The sequence below is a fragment of the Passer montanus genome, unplaced genomic scaffold, assembly GCF_014805655.1.
Source record: "Passer montanus isolate IOZ18808 unplaced genomic scaffold, ASM1480565v1 scaffold103, whole genome shotgun sequence".
Classification (NCBI taxonomy): domain Eukaryota; kingdom Metazoa; phylum Chordata; class Aves; order Passeriformes; family Passeridae; genus Passer; species Passer montanus.
In genome coordinates this window covers 675,763-688,834 of record NW_024356838.1, presented here as the reverse complement: position 1 = coordinate 688,834, position 13,072 = coordinate 675,763, and positions in this window count along the sequence as shown.

The following is a 13,072-nucleotide window of genomic DNA, read 5'->3' as shown; positions in this document are numbered from 1 at the left end:
AGTTCTGTCCTGGCAAGCGCAGATGCTGCTGCATACCTTTCATGCCCTACAATTAGCAGTGTGTTGCTTTGTCTTACATCTGCCTACATATTCCTTTCAGGAATATGCTTGGAGCTTTCAGTGTTTGCAGAAATGGCGATGGAGCAGACAAATAGGAAAAACAAGGGAAGAGAAAAAATTAGGAGTAGCAAGCTTCTGAAATGGATTTCCTTTGGAAATTGTTCAGAGTGGTGAGCTGAGATGCCTGTGGCGAGACTGCTTTGCTCTGTGGGGGCTGCCAGTTTGCACGTACAATGAACTGCACAGCATTTCTTCCAGGATCCCCAGTTCTGCCTTCTCCTGCTTAGTGGTCCTGAGATGGTCCACTTATGTCTCTGCCACTGATATTTGTCATGGATGAGCCATTACCTCAAGATCTTACAGACCATGCTCTTAAAGCCACTGGACACCCAAACAGAAAAAGTGCCATGCAGGAGCTATGTGTTGTTAATATTTACAGGTAAGTCTTGCCCTTCCTTTCCTTGTGCTCTGTGGTTCTTCTTGAGCATGAAAATGGTCAGCCTCGTCTCTCTGTTGCAAGGAAATGTCATGATGCACACCTGAGGAGAGAGGAAGAAGCACTGGGATCTAGCTGAGCATTAACTTCAGAAAATGGCTTCATTAGCTACTTGTGAGAGTAGTGTTTCTCACTGACATTGTCATTTGCTTCCCATCAGAGGAGCTCTGTTGTTTTGATCTGCAGGTCTGGGGAGTTGTACCTCTTCTTAGAACCAAGATGGTTGAGATGCTTTATTAGAATAGCACCATAATTATTATGAAGAATTTTACTTCAGGTTTTTCCATGACTTCCATTGCATCTTTTTTCCTCAATTTGTACCAAATGCATGTATTTCCTCCTTCTCATGCATCCTGGATTCAAGTTTTAAAATGGACCTTGCTTAATTTGACCTTATCTAGCTAATTTATCTTGTGCCTTCGTTTCTAAACAATGTTAAATGGAGCATGTTTCCTTGTATCTTCCCAAGTAACTAAGTCTCCTGCAAAATTCAAACCATTAAAAGTGAAGGTGATAGAATAAGCTCCAAGAAATGAGTGAACTTAATATAAAAATTTATAATCATGTCAATTCCACTTTTTGAACAATTTCTGCAATGTTAGTTTGCTAGAACGGCTGGTCAGAAGCACAAAGGTTAGGTTAAGCTTCCTTCGTTAATGGTTTGGCTCAATGCACCCAGCAGTATAATGTATTTTATCAGTGAGGGAAATGATATTGGTTTAAGAGGTTTCATGTAACAGTCATATCCTGGCCAAATGTAATTTTGAAAACAATCAAGGCCATTATGGCTCACACAGAAAGAAAGATAAAGACAGATAGCTGTATATGGGTTTTTAATAAGTAATTCACCCTGGGTCTTGAAACATCAGATTGCCAAGTAATATTATTAATGTATAAGCATGTTGCTAAAATCATGTATTCTTTCCCATTGGTTGACTATAGATATGTTTCTGATGCAAATATCATGTAAGTGTATTGAATCCAAGCTATGTAAATAGACTATATAGTACATCCATCAAGCAGTTGACTTGATTATTCCACACACTAAAGAGCATTTTCTGACATCAATCTACATTCTGCCTAAATAGAACATTTTTCACCAATGATATTATGCATCATTTACTGTATATTTGATACTAATTGTTCAGCATATCGATCACCTGTCACTTGGAGTTTAGTGATCTTTGCAACTTGTCCTGGCAACTTGGAAGTTGCAGGCGGTCGGTTGCCCATCATCTGTGGTGGCAGACTGAGATTTCCTGGACAGCACTGAAATCTTGCCCTGGGCAGGCAGCATGGAGAGGAGTTAAGTGGGGGTAAGGGCCTGCCAAATTGGTGCTTGAAAAAATTACACCCTTTTGATTTTCAGAGATTAGGCTATAGCAGCACACAAACACACTGCAAAGGTTAACAGATGTCGTTTATTCTGGGCCTTTCTGTTTGGAAGCAATATTTCATTAAAGGGTCAGGATGAGGGCTGACCAGCACCCTTTACATGGATGAACTGTGCTATTTTGTTCCATGAGTTCAGGATGCAGAAGGTCTGTGAGCTGTTTCTCTTTCACAAGTGGTTAAAAGCAGGGATATCGAGGGACTGAAAGGTCTTTTTTAGTTACTCATCAAAAGACAAAACCCATTGATAGCTAAGGGACATGGCTCTAACTATCAGAAAATATCCAGCCACCTGATAAAGGATCTGTTTTAATATAAATATGTTGAACCCTGATCAATTTTCAACATCTGCTTCATATATGAAAATGTAAAGATTATTTTAAAATAAGTTTAACTGCAGCTGGAGGGGGGCTGTTAATATTGACTGTTCTGAATTTCTCACAGCATATACATTATCAAACTCAAAAGCTACTGGAAGCAAAAATAGGAGAAGAATATATTGATTTAATAATTTCATTCATTCAGCAGTTCTTTTACAACATTTTTTACAGCACAGAGTGGGGACTGTCTTCTTTCCATGCGCTTTATTCACCAAGCAGGTCATATCTTTACTGTATTTTGCTTTATAACCCCTCTGTATTCCAGGCCTTTCCCTTTTCAGGCTATCATAGCTCCTACTCCCTCCATGTAAAATCGCTGGCTTTACTCCTCCCCAAATCTTTGCTTTAGTACCAGGAGTGCTGGAATGGCAGCAGGGAGCCTTAGGGGCACTAGGGGTAGTCGGGCATGGAAGGACTGAACTGAGTGACCCACAGGAAGGGATAGATTGAAAAATATTTGGTGATGAACAGTACATTTTCTGGAAAACAGTATTTCAGGAAAATCAAAATAGGTTATGGTGAGACTCAACACATTTGCAGCCAAGGAAAAATACCTGGGAAGTGGCAGGTGGCAAGAAATTTTGAAAACCTTGAGACAATTCACTCTGATATTTAAAGAACCCAATCCTGTTGACTCTTTGCTTTGCAATGCATTTCTCAATTCCAAACTGAACTGAAAGAGGGGAAAAGATTATGGAATAGATTAAAATAACCCCAAACTTGAAGCAAAACTTTGTCTGGACTTGAATGACAACAACTGACTGATCTGATTTGAAAAAAACCCATGGGTTTTTTTCAGTTGCAGAACTCAAGCTTATGTTATTTCCCAGCTTCACCCATTGAGCCCCTGGTGACAGACACAAAGTGTACTGAATGTACATACTAGCTGTTTCTTTCTCAGTCTGACCCCCAAACTACAGTCATCTGTTTCTACTCCCTTCCCACATTTTGAGTTTTTTTAGAAGAAGAAAGGATTGTACATTAGCTCAAAAACTGTGCCAAAATCACTAATATCAGTCATCTGTTTCTACTCCCTTCCCACATTTTGACTTTTTTTAGAAGAAAGGATTGTACATTAACTCAAAAACTGCGCCAAAATCACTAATATAAAAAAAAATAAGCAAGAAGTAATGTTAACACTGTCTTATTGGCTTTGCTTTTCTCAAAGGCATGGTCCTACACTGCTTCTATGGGGATGTGGTCTTCCTCCTGCTCTGGGAATCTGCAGCCTCAGAGTTTGTCCGTGTTTCTCATGAATTCCTGACTCTCAGGTTCCAGGCTTCTGCCAAAGGATTCTCTGAGTCATTCTGGGGACATCTATAACCCATCACCAAGCAAATAAAGGGAATTCTCACATTCAGGTACGTGATTGCCTTTGCCGTGTGTGTTTTGCTTCAAATCTTTTTAGCTGTCGTTGTGGAGACCTTCTTCCCAGGGGTTATTTATAAAAGATGCTTTGATTCAGGCAGCATGTGGGTTGTGTGTGTGTCAGGTAGTGCACACAGTGCACTCCCCACAGTGGCTCCTTCTTCCTCTCTGCTCTTCCCTCCCATTCTCTTCACAGTGCCTTGGCTGTCCCCTTCATCTCTGCCTCCTGGCTCCCTCCCTCCCCCCCGCTGCTTCTGTCCTCCAACACCGAAGAAATTTGCTGGATCCACAGCTGTTTTTGGAGGGAGAAAATTGTGTAGCAGCAGCTGTGGCAGCAGGCATAGCAGCGAATTACATGAGGATACAGATTATCTGAGCACTTGTTTCAGAGAGGTACAGCTTATCTCAGATGTAGACTCTGCATAAGCAGTATGGAAATGCCAGCAGCCCAGAACGATGAGGCTGCCTTGGTTTATTTAGGCTGTTCCCTGCTGGGGCAGGCATGGCCCATGTGGGGAGGTGGCACAGTGGGGTCAGGGGCTGCAAGCAGACAGCTGTCCTGCCTGCTCCTCTGCCTGGCCCCAGGCGTGGTCACAGCACCCAGGGCAGCCAGCGTAAGCTCCTCAGGGCAGGAAATGTTTCCCTTACTTACCCATGAAGTATCATGCAGAGCAGCAGTGGTTTATAAATAATAGATGTTTAGAAACACTCAGGAAAAAGCCTTCAGTAGAATCTACACAGTGAAGCCTTACCGAGGCATCCCTGAGCCTGCCGGAGCCACAGGCACGGTGAGCAAAGCCGTAATGTCCCCCATTCATCTCCCTAACAGTCATCACTCTCTGCTTTACATAGCTGTTTACTTTTCCAGGCATCTTATGCCACAGCATTAAGACACAACAGGGTGTGCTTTACTGGGACATTAATAATACATCGGGTGCATTGTGAGCCGTGACTGCAAAGGCTGAATGACTTCAGTAGCCCAAGAAATGTATTAATGCTCCAGTAAACCACATCCGAGAGTGGTAATTCAAGTTTTATTTTGTCATTTTATTAATGACGCAACTGACATGACATTATGTGTGACTCCATCTAATGGCACACGGGCAGTGAGGGGGCAGCAGGCCACAGGCAATGCCAGGCACATCAGCTTCTGTCCCCTGCATGCAGGAAGGGCAGCTTTGGTCAGGGAATTTTAACCAGCTGTGTGTGCTTTGGGGAAATAGCACAGCAGCAGTAGAGACAGCCCGTGCAAACCTGTCTAACACATACAGGGAGGCTGGGAATGTTATGGAAGGGCACATATACTACCTGAAATGGGAAGATGGATCTTTTGTATATGCCTAATGCTGAAACTAAACGTATCCTTTGGTAGGAAACCTGGGATACTTGGTAGTCAGAGAAATGATGAAAGATAGGAAAAAAAGAAAGAAAATTACATCTTAAAGAATGTGAGAAATAAAGAAAGACAGACACCAGTTTATAGAAGCATCTCACCTCATTAAGCATCTTAATTCCCTTTTATTGTCCCTACTGCACTGAAGCCTACAAGATGTATGCATGATTTATAAGCAGTGCTGTGCATCAGCTGAGCAGTTTTATATAGGGCTCTGAAAGGCGGAGGCACATGTGACACTCGGGTTTAGTTGGGTGTTTCTGCAGTGTAAGAATCTTGCCTGATTTCATTCATGGTGTTACTTGGCTCTGCCATACTTGTGTGTTATTATTTTGATAAATAAAGTAACATCTATACCCAATGAAGCCAGGTAAGTATGAGCCTGCTTTATTCGGATATAATTTTAAAACTAATTCATACCTGGATTGACCTGCATTTCATTAAAGTCCAGTAAATAAATTAATGATGTTTATTTGGACACAAGAAATCTTTATAGATAATTTTATAGTCTTTTAATATATTTGTTCACTTTAGCATATTTTAGATTTTTTTATACTCTTGGCTATAGAGCTGTACAGTCATAAAGAAAATGTAAAACAACAATGAAAAATGCCAGTGTTCAGATCCCAAGATAAATCCAATAACAGCTGTGACAGGATTGATTACAACAGAATCAGCAAAACCTCTAGACTCTTTTTAATGTGGTTTGAGACATAAAGAAGATAATGAAAGATGTTACTTGACAGTAGTAGGATCTATGTTTAGACCTAAAAGCAAATGACTCTGAATTTTGGGGTTTTCTGTTGTGGAAACATTTTTCCACTGCAAATAAAATTTTTGTCAAAATTGACATATTCATGAAATCATGTTAATTTTGATGACATTTTCTTCCCCAAAAAAAGTATTTTTCAAATGAACCTTTGGAAAATTCTATTTTGAAAAATTAGATAAAAACGAAAAGCACTTTTGGAATTAAATTGTTCATGTGTATTTATTGTTTTAGTGTCATTTTGTGCTATGTCACTGGCGTTATCATTTTCTGTGCTCATCTTACAGAACCTAGTCCTATTTGCCTTCTCTTTCTGCACCTTCCTGCATCTCTGGGTAATTTCATCTGCAAACACACAATCAGCTACTGTCCTTGCACAACTGACTTGCAGATCTACCTGTGTGCTCCCAACCTGTCTCCTCAGTCCAGCCTCATCTCTGGGTTTGTTTCCCTGTCATTTCATGTAGACGACAGTCTGTCAACTCAAGCCCAATGTGGAAGAGACAGAACTTTTAATCTTCCCCAGTTCATGTCTTCCCTGCTAGTCCCCTCTTTGATCACAGCAGACAACCTCACCACCCTGCTTGTCACTCAGGCCCATAATTTGTGTGTCATCTTTGACTCAGATCCTTTCTCAGGTCCTCACAGCCAGGATATGGCATAATCCCAATGACTGCTCCTTCTTAGCATCACTAAGCTGTTGCCTTTCCTGTCCATCCCCACGGCTGAGGCCCTTGTCTAGCATCTTCTGTGTCTCAATTAGTGCAACACATTTTTTACCCAGCATTGACAAATGCAACATAAGTCTTTTGGTGCCCACTTGAAATGTCACTGTGAGTACTATTTTCTTAAGCCATCAATCTCCCATTTTTATGTCCATCTTTCTTTCCTCTCCTCTTTCAGCATTGCACCAAAAGTTACCTGTTGTCCTCATTTTCATGCTCTGTCACAGTATGGATCCAGTTTTCAACAGCTGCTAATTCCTGCTAGCTGGGGTCACCCTGGTGCCAGCTCCATTTGCCCTTGTGCTGGGGGCTCAGCCTTGCCCCCCCGGCTCTTCCCACTTTTGAGGGGACCATCCTGCAAGCAGCCACCTTGCATCCTCCTCCCCATCCCACAGTGAGTCTCCAGGCTCTCTTTTCCTAACTAGAGCTGAGCTCTTCCTTTGCTGCCTGTCCCGTTGCTCACTATCATCCTGTTTCCCTGTGTATGGCACCATTTATTTGCTGTGCCCCACTTCTGTCTCTTGCCTCATGTTGTAAGGCTTTAGGAACATCTTTCTCTTTTGCCTAATAGTTTGAGGTTCAGCCCACAATCAGGTCTCGTGGGGTACAATCCATTATACTCATACACATTATGATAATATAAGCAGTTACTCTTCATTAATATTATTAGTGTGAAAATATGGCATGGTATTTATCAACCCAGGCCCTTTTATTACTTATTTAATATTCTACTGTTTTATTATCCTCTACTTCTATATTATTATTTTTATTTGAATAATTAGCTTTGATAGCTATTAAGCAAATATCTGAAGCCTCCTATTCTCTAGATCAAAGCATCTCCCACTTCTGTTATAATGAAACACTTGAATTCTTGGACAGTCTGAACAGAAAACTTAGGTAAGAGTCAAAGTGTTTCATTACAAACAACAAAGAGATGCTTTGATCTAGAGAATAGGATTTCAACTATTAATTTTTCATCTTTAAGATAAGATACATTGTAAATATCAAGTGAAATCACAGTAAAGTTCAGCTATTATATTGCATAATTTGCAGAATGTGTTGGGGGAACTTATCCATCACATGAGGTGTGTCAGAAGCCTCCCTGGCCCACCCCCTCAGATGCTGTGAGTATCAAAATTCAGTACCAAACTCTCTAAAAAACCTTGAATTTAAAGCTGAGAGGACATTGCTGGGAGCTTCCTGTGATGGAAAGGTCCAGTCAGGCCAATGCTGCAGTTGGTGGTGGTTCTGCTGTGCAAAGGGTGATTGCAGGGGCTCTCTGTGATCCAGCTAGTGCTCTCTGTGATCCTGCTAGCATGGCACTGCAGCCTCTAAGTCTCAGGTTTGCACTGTTAAATTTCAACTGACTTTTTTTTTTTTTCTTTTAATTCTTTCTATTCTGGCACATTTTGATACCTGACAATGCTCTCATTTATGGTGGGTGTGAAATATCTGTCTTTCCCATGAACAGTTGTTCAGGTTCTGGGTTTTGCAAGTATATCATTTACACTTCCACCTAAAATACACCATTTTGCCATTTTACTTTGCTAGCAGAATGCACTTTAGTGTGGATATTTTGCAATGTCACCAGAAAGTGGGAGGAGAAAAATGTTAAGGACTGCCAAAAAAAAAAAAAAGGGGGGGAAAAAATACTGTGAGAGATATATTCACTGTATACACAGAGAAGAGCTATCTTCTTGCAGAGATTTCCCCTAAGCCATGGCAAAGGTGACCACTTCTTAAAGAGTACTCCCTCCTCCTGCTGAGAAATCCATGGCCTGAGAAATCCACAGTGCCTCTTTCAGGGAGTGTGAGGTCCGTGGAGCTGCTAAACCCCCAAAGATCCTTTTGGGAACCAACAGATGATGGATTAATATATTTCATAACAATCTCCATGGAGACCAAAGCCGGGCTGGCGTGCTCCAGACTGATGGTGATAGAAAACCCTGTTGGCAATGTGGATTAGTGGGTGCCTCTGTCAGAGTCAGAGGCTACCCTGGATGATGTCGTTTATCTCAAGTGTAAATCAGATGTGACTCAGCGGCAGACGCCGCGCAGCCAAACATGCAGAAAAGTCGCGTCAGTGTTGAATCAAAGCCTGCAACGCTGATCATTATTTCAAGAGAGTTATGAGAATGCCATGAGTTTCAAGAAGATGATCAGTGCTGCTGAAGAAGTGAAAGCCAAGAATTAGAGATACACTGATAGGAAGCTCTTTGGATTTATTAACTGTTTTGTTTGGACTTATTAAAAAGGAATGACACCCGTTAAAGTGTATCGCAGCAATGAGCTATCTAGCAGCCCCAGGGCTGTGACTGAAGGAGAGCTCTGTGATAAGGTGAGGGCTCTCTATTGCTTTACAATGATGGGGCTCTCAGTAAAAAAAAAAAAAGGTTTTGCTTTATAAATTGCTTGTTCAATTCAAGAATTTTCTCAAGCAAATGGCCCAATTCTCATGAAATACATAGATCTGGGCATCAGTCTGAGACATTTCTGGTGTTTTTTATGACAATTCAAAGTACTCCTACAGCTGTGTTATTTAAGGATGATGTGCAGATGGCCCAGTGAGAGTGGGGGCAGGGCAGGAGCCAGCCCTGCTGGGGCAGCCACTATTCCTGCCTCCTGAGGGCCATTTACTGGGGAGACCTTGGCAGGGCCCAAAACGTTGCCATTGCTGTGGAGAACTCAGATGAGTGACAGTACTTTGACCATTCTTTTTTTGCTGTCTCTTCACAGCGGTATTTCAGGTTGCTGAACTGCAGGCTGTGCCCTACGTCTGTCTTTACTGAAGCATTTCTGTATTTACTGGAGCACTTCAGGTGCTGTAGGAACCAGACGTGCTCCCTCCTCCCCATCCTTCCACCAGCCTCCTCGTGCACATCTTGCAAGCTTTGAATAAGCAAGAGCCACAGCTGAAGCAGCTTGGGGCTGCCCCCAGCAGCAGGAGCATCCCATCTCTTTCTTGCTGTCTCTCTTTCAGTGTTTAGTCACTTTTTGGTGTCAGCAGCTTTCTCTCAGTGCAGAAGTGAGCTGGGTACTTGGAGGTTTGATTCACTCACATACACATACACACCCCTGGGTCCTTTGGAGAGGTGTTTCTAGTCCCCTTTCCATGAGGGTGTGTTTGCCCCCCTGCTGCCTGCTGTGCCCCCCAGCACCTCGCTGCCTCTGGGGTTTTCTACTGCGTGTCTTAATAAGCAAGTACAAGTCACAAGGTAAGATAAATCTCTTCATCTCCTTTTGTTACATCTGTAACAGCCTTTGAGTCATGTCAAAACAACTCTGGGCTCACTTACCTGCATTCAGGAAATTCTTCTTTACCAATGTACACTTCAGACTGTGCAAAAATGATTTCTTTTAAATGGTAATTGTCAGTGACAACTTTGAGGCACAAAAGATGCAATCCTGCATGGAAGGTCAAAGAGCATAGCTTGATAGGTTCTAAAATACTTTTGCAGATGGATTTCCAACATGTACCTGAGCTATTTACCATGCCCCTTCAACTAATTGTTTCTATTCAGACCATTTTTCTTTTCAGTTTTAAAGTAGTGATGTGTTGAACCTCACCAGGAAAACTGAGGTTCAGCTGGCTACTTTTCTTTTTTGGAAAATAATCATTCACTCCCCCTATGATACTGCAACAGGAGAACATCAGATCAGACATCCTGTTTTACACTGATTTCCACCACTGCCCCATGGGAATGATTGGTCTTTTGTGCATACTTTTTTTTCATTTGGGCAAACTTCATTGCATTTTATTATTACTGAAAGTTAGAGAAGAGATTGAAGACTGATTACAAGGTTATGGTGTACCATGGGAAAAGTCTAGTTATACAAAAGCTTTGTTTAGAGTCAACTAGTTTCTGTTCTGAAAAAGCTACTGCAGACATCCCTGTTGTTTTTATTGATCTTATAGATTCAGTACTGGGGCCTTTAGAGTTTGGCTTTGCTTTGGAGACTGGTATATTTTATTTGAATTTGCTCAAATTTCAACAGATTAAAGTGATCTGACAGCTTTTTGGATGTTGACCTAGAAAAAGAACTAGTTTCTCATACAAGGTGAGACAGCTGTCTCCAGAAGAAGAGTTACCCATCCACATTGTCACCACAGAAACTCTGGTCAGGTAAGAAGCCTCTGCCAGGGCAGCCTGGCAGGTGGCACTGGGTCAAGAATCCTGCTCTGCAGGCACCTCTCCTCTTGCTGGCACTGTGCCTCCCTCTGGGGCTTCAATCAATTCAGATCAAGCAAGTCCTGAAAATCAGCTGGGAATCCAATCCCCAACTCCCTATGCCATGTACCTTGCTTTCCAAATCTTTACTGCAGTGGCATTTTCTGTATTTTAAACAGAAATGTTTCAAAACTGTGATATTCCCAAGGATATAGAATAGTGCTGTCGTTGCTATTTTACTTAATATTAAAAGGTTAAGAAGCCCATGAAAACATATAGCTATGTGGAAATTAATGATGCTTATCTCTTGTAAACTACTGCTGTATATGTACCTATCCACTCATAATGTTTTAAAATATACATAGCAGAGTGCAGATAGTGATAACACATTTGATTTTATCTGCTACAAATATATATATATTTGTATGTCAGACAAATAACCTCTCTTTCTGCTCTCTGTATTGATAGAATCCATAGAGGATTTAATCTGAGTGTGCTTCTCCATGTTATTCATCTCAACTGTGCACTCAGAAAGTTCAAATATTTAAATTGGTTGAAAGTTAGAATATTAATGGCTGTTCTTAGCAATTCAATAACAGTTACATTTTCCCAGCTGATGGATACTGTCACAAATGGCTACTGCAGGAGTGTAGGTAGTTAATTACTCAGCAACAATTAGGATCTTAGCCCAAGTACATGAAGACTTCCTAGTATGTGTAAAGAGAAACACTGGAGCACTCTGAGATCCTGGTTGCTGTGGGAGTGTGTTACCAGTCCTAGCTGACAAACCTTGGAGCAGCTGCTGGCAGCAGTGCTGTGTATCACCTAGGTGCCAGGTCTGGGAGAGTGCAGGTTAGCCCCTCCAGAGGACACAGGATTTGGTGTAGATGAACATTTTTTACCCTTAAAATATCAATCCTGGTGAAAGAGAAAACTGCCAAGGAGAAATACAGTTTCTCTCCAAAAGTGCAGGTTTTCAATTAGAAAGACAGAAAAAGAAGCCTAAAATTTGCAGAGAATTCAGCAGACAAGGAAGCAAGCTGTGTGCAATGCTACCCTGCAACTAGCCACCTCCTCTTAGTGCAAAGACTGAACACATGCTTCATTTAAAACCATGCTTCATTTCTGTTTTTAAGTACACCCCTAATTATGAAATCATTACCCGAGACCTGCATGATAAGGAAAGAAGAATTATTATATTAACCTGGGGTCCTCGGTGCACTCAGAGGCATCACAAAGCAGCTCTCCTGCAGTCAAAGCCTGCGCACTCCCTCTTTTCTCTCATCCAGTGAGTCACTTCTTCCTTTTAATCTCCTATTAAAATCCTTTCTATCCTCTTCAGTTTATGACTCTGTTGCTGCAAGGTGGTTTGTGGCACTCGGTATGGCTAATCCTTGGGATCGCCTCGTATTGAGAACAGAATAATTGAAAACAGCTTGAAGCAGTTGTAGTTAGGCACACAAATCAATGACAGATAATCATTTAAGCACAAACTGAAACAGACATTTACATGGAAAATAATCATGGCCTTGGAGTTACACCCTGTTCTTGCCATGCAAAATCTTTCATGGATTTGGCAGAGTACCACTGGATGCTAAATCCCATTGCCAATGTGCCCATTCCTTTGAGACAGCCCTGGCAAACCCCTGTCAAAAATCTGAGCTCAGCTCTAAATAGGTTTGCATTAAGGACTATCCACCTTTAGGTGGAATAAAACTGCACTGGCCCCCAGGCTGTGTGAGGGTTTTGGTCTGAGATGAGCTGTGCAAAGCCACAAGGCAGACAAGTGCATGGAGCTGCATTTCCCCTTTCAGGCTTCTGCTCCCATCCCAATGGAGGGCTCGTGCTCAGGTGCACTGTTCTGGGTATGGAAGAGCAATGATAATGAAGAAAAACTCCTACATTGGAATGTTTCCTGGCTTGGTAGTGCAGATGGGAGCACATATTTCCCTGTCATTTTCCACTGACAATCATATTCATACCAGCTGGTTAAAATGTTTTAATAAGTGATTACCTGATGAGAACACTTTCTCATGGTTATGGTGCTGGGGTTTGCTCATTTTTGCCGCATCCAAATAAACATTCAAATTAAAAAGCAGGAAAAAACCCAATATAATTTAGAATCTTTAGAAAGGCACTTGGAAACCTAAGTCCCAACTCACCTAGAGAGCTCTAATCTGAAGAAAATATGTTGGGGATGTCATATTCTTGTCCTTGGGGGGCTGGAAGAGCTGAGCCTCCATCCCTGTCTGAGGGTCCATTCCATAGCCAGATGAGTGAGTGAGCATTGTAATTTGTGTGGGTCCCACACCTCTGAATT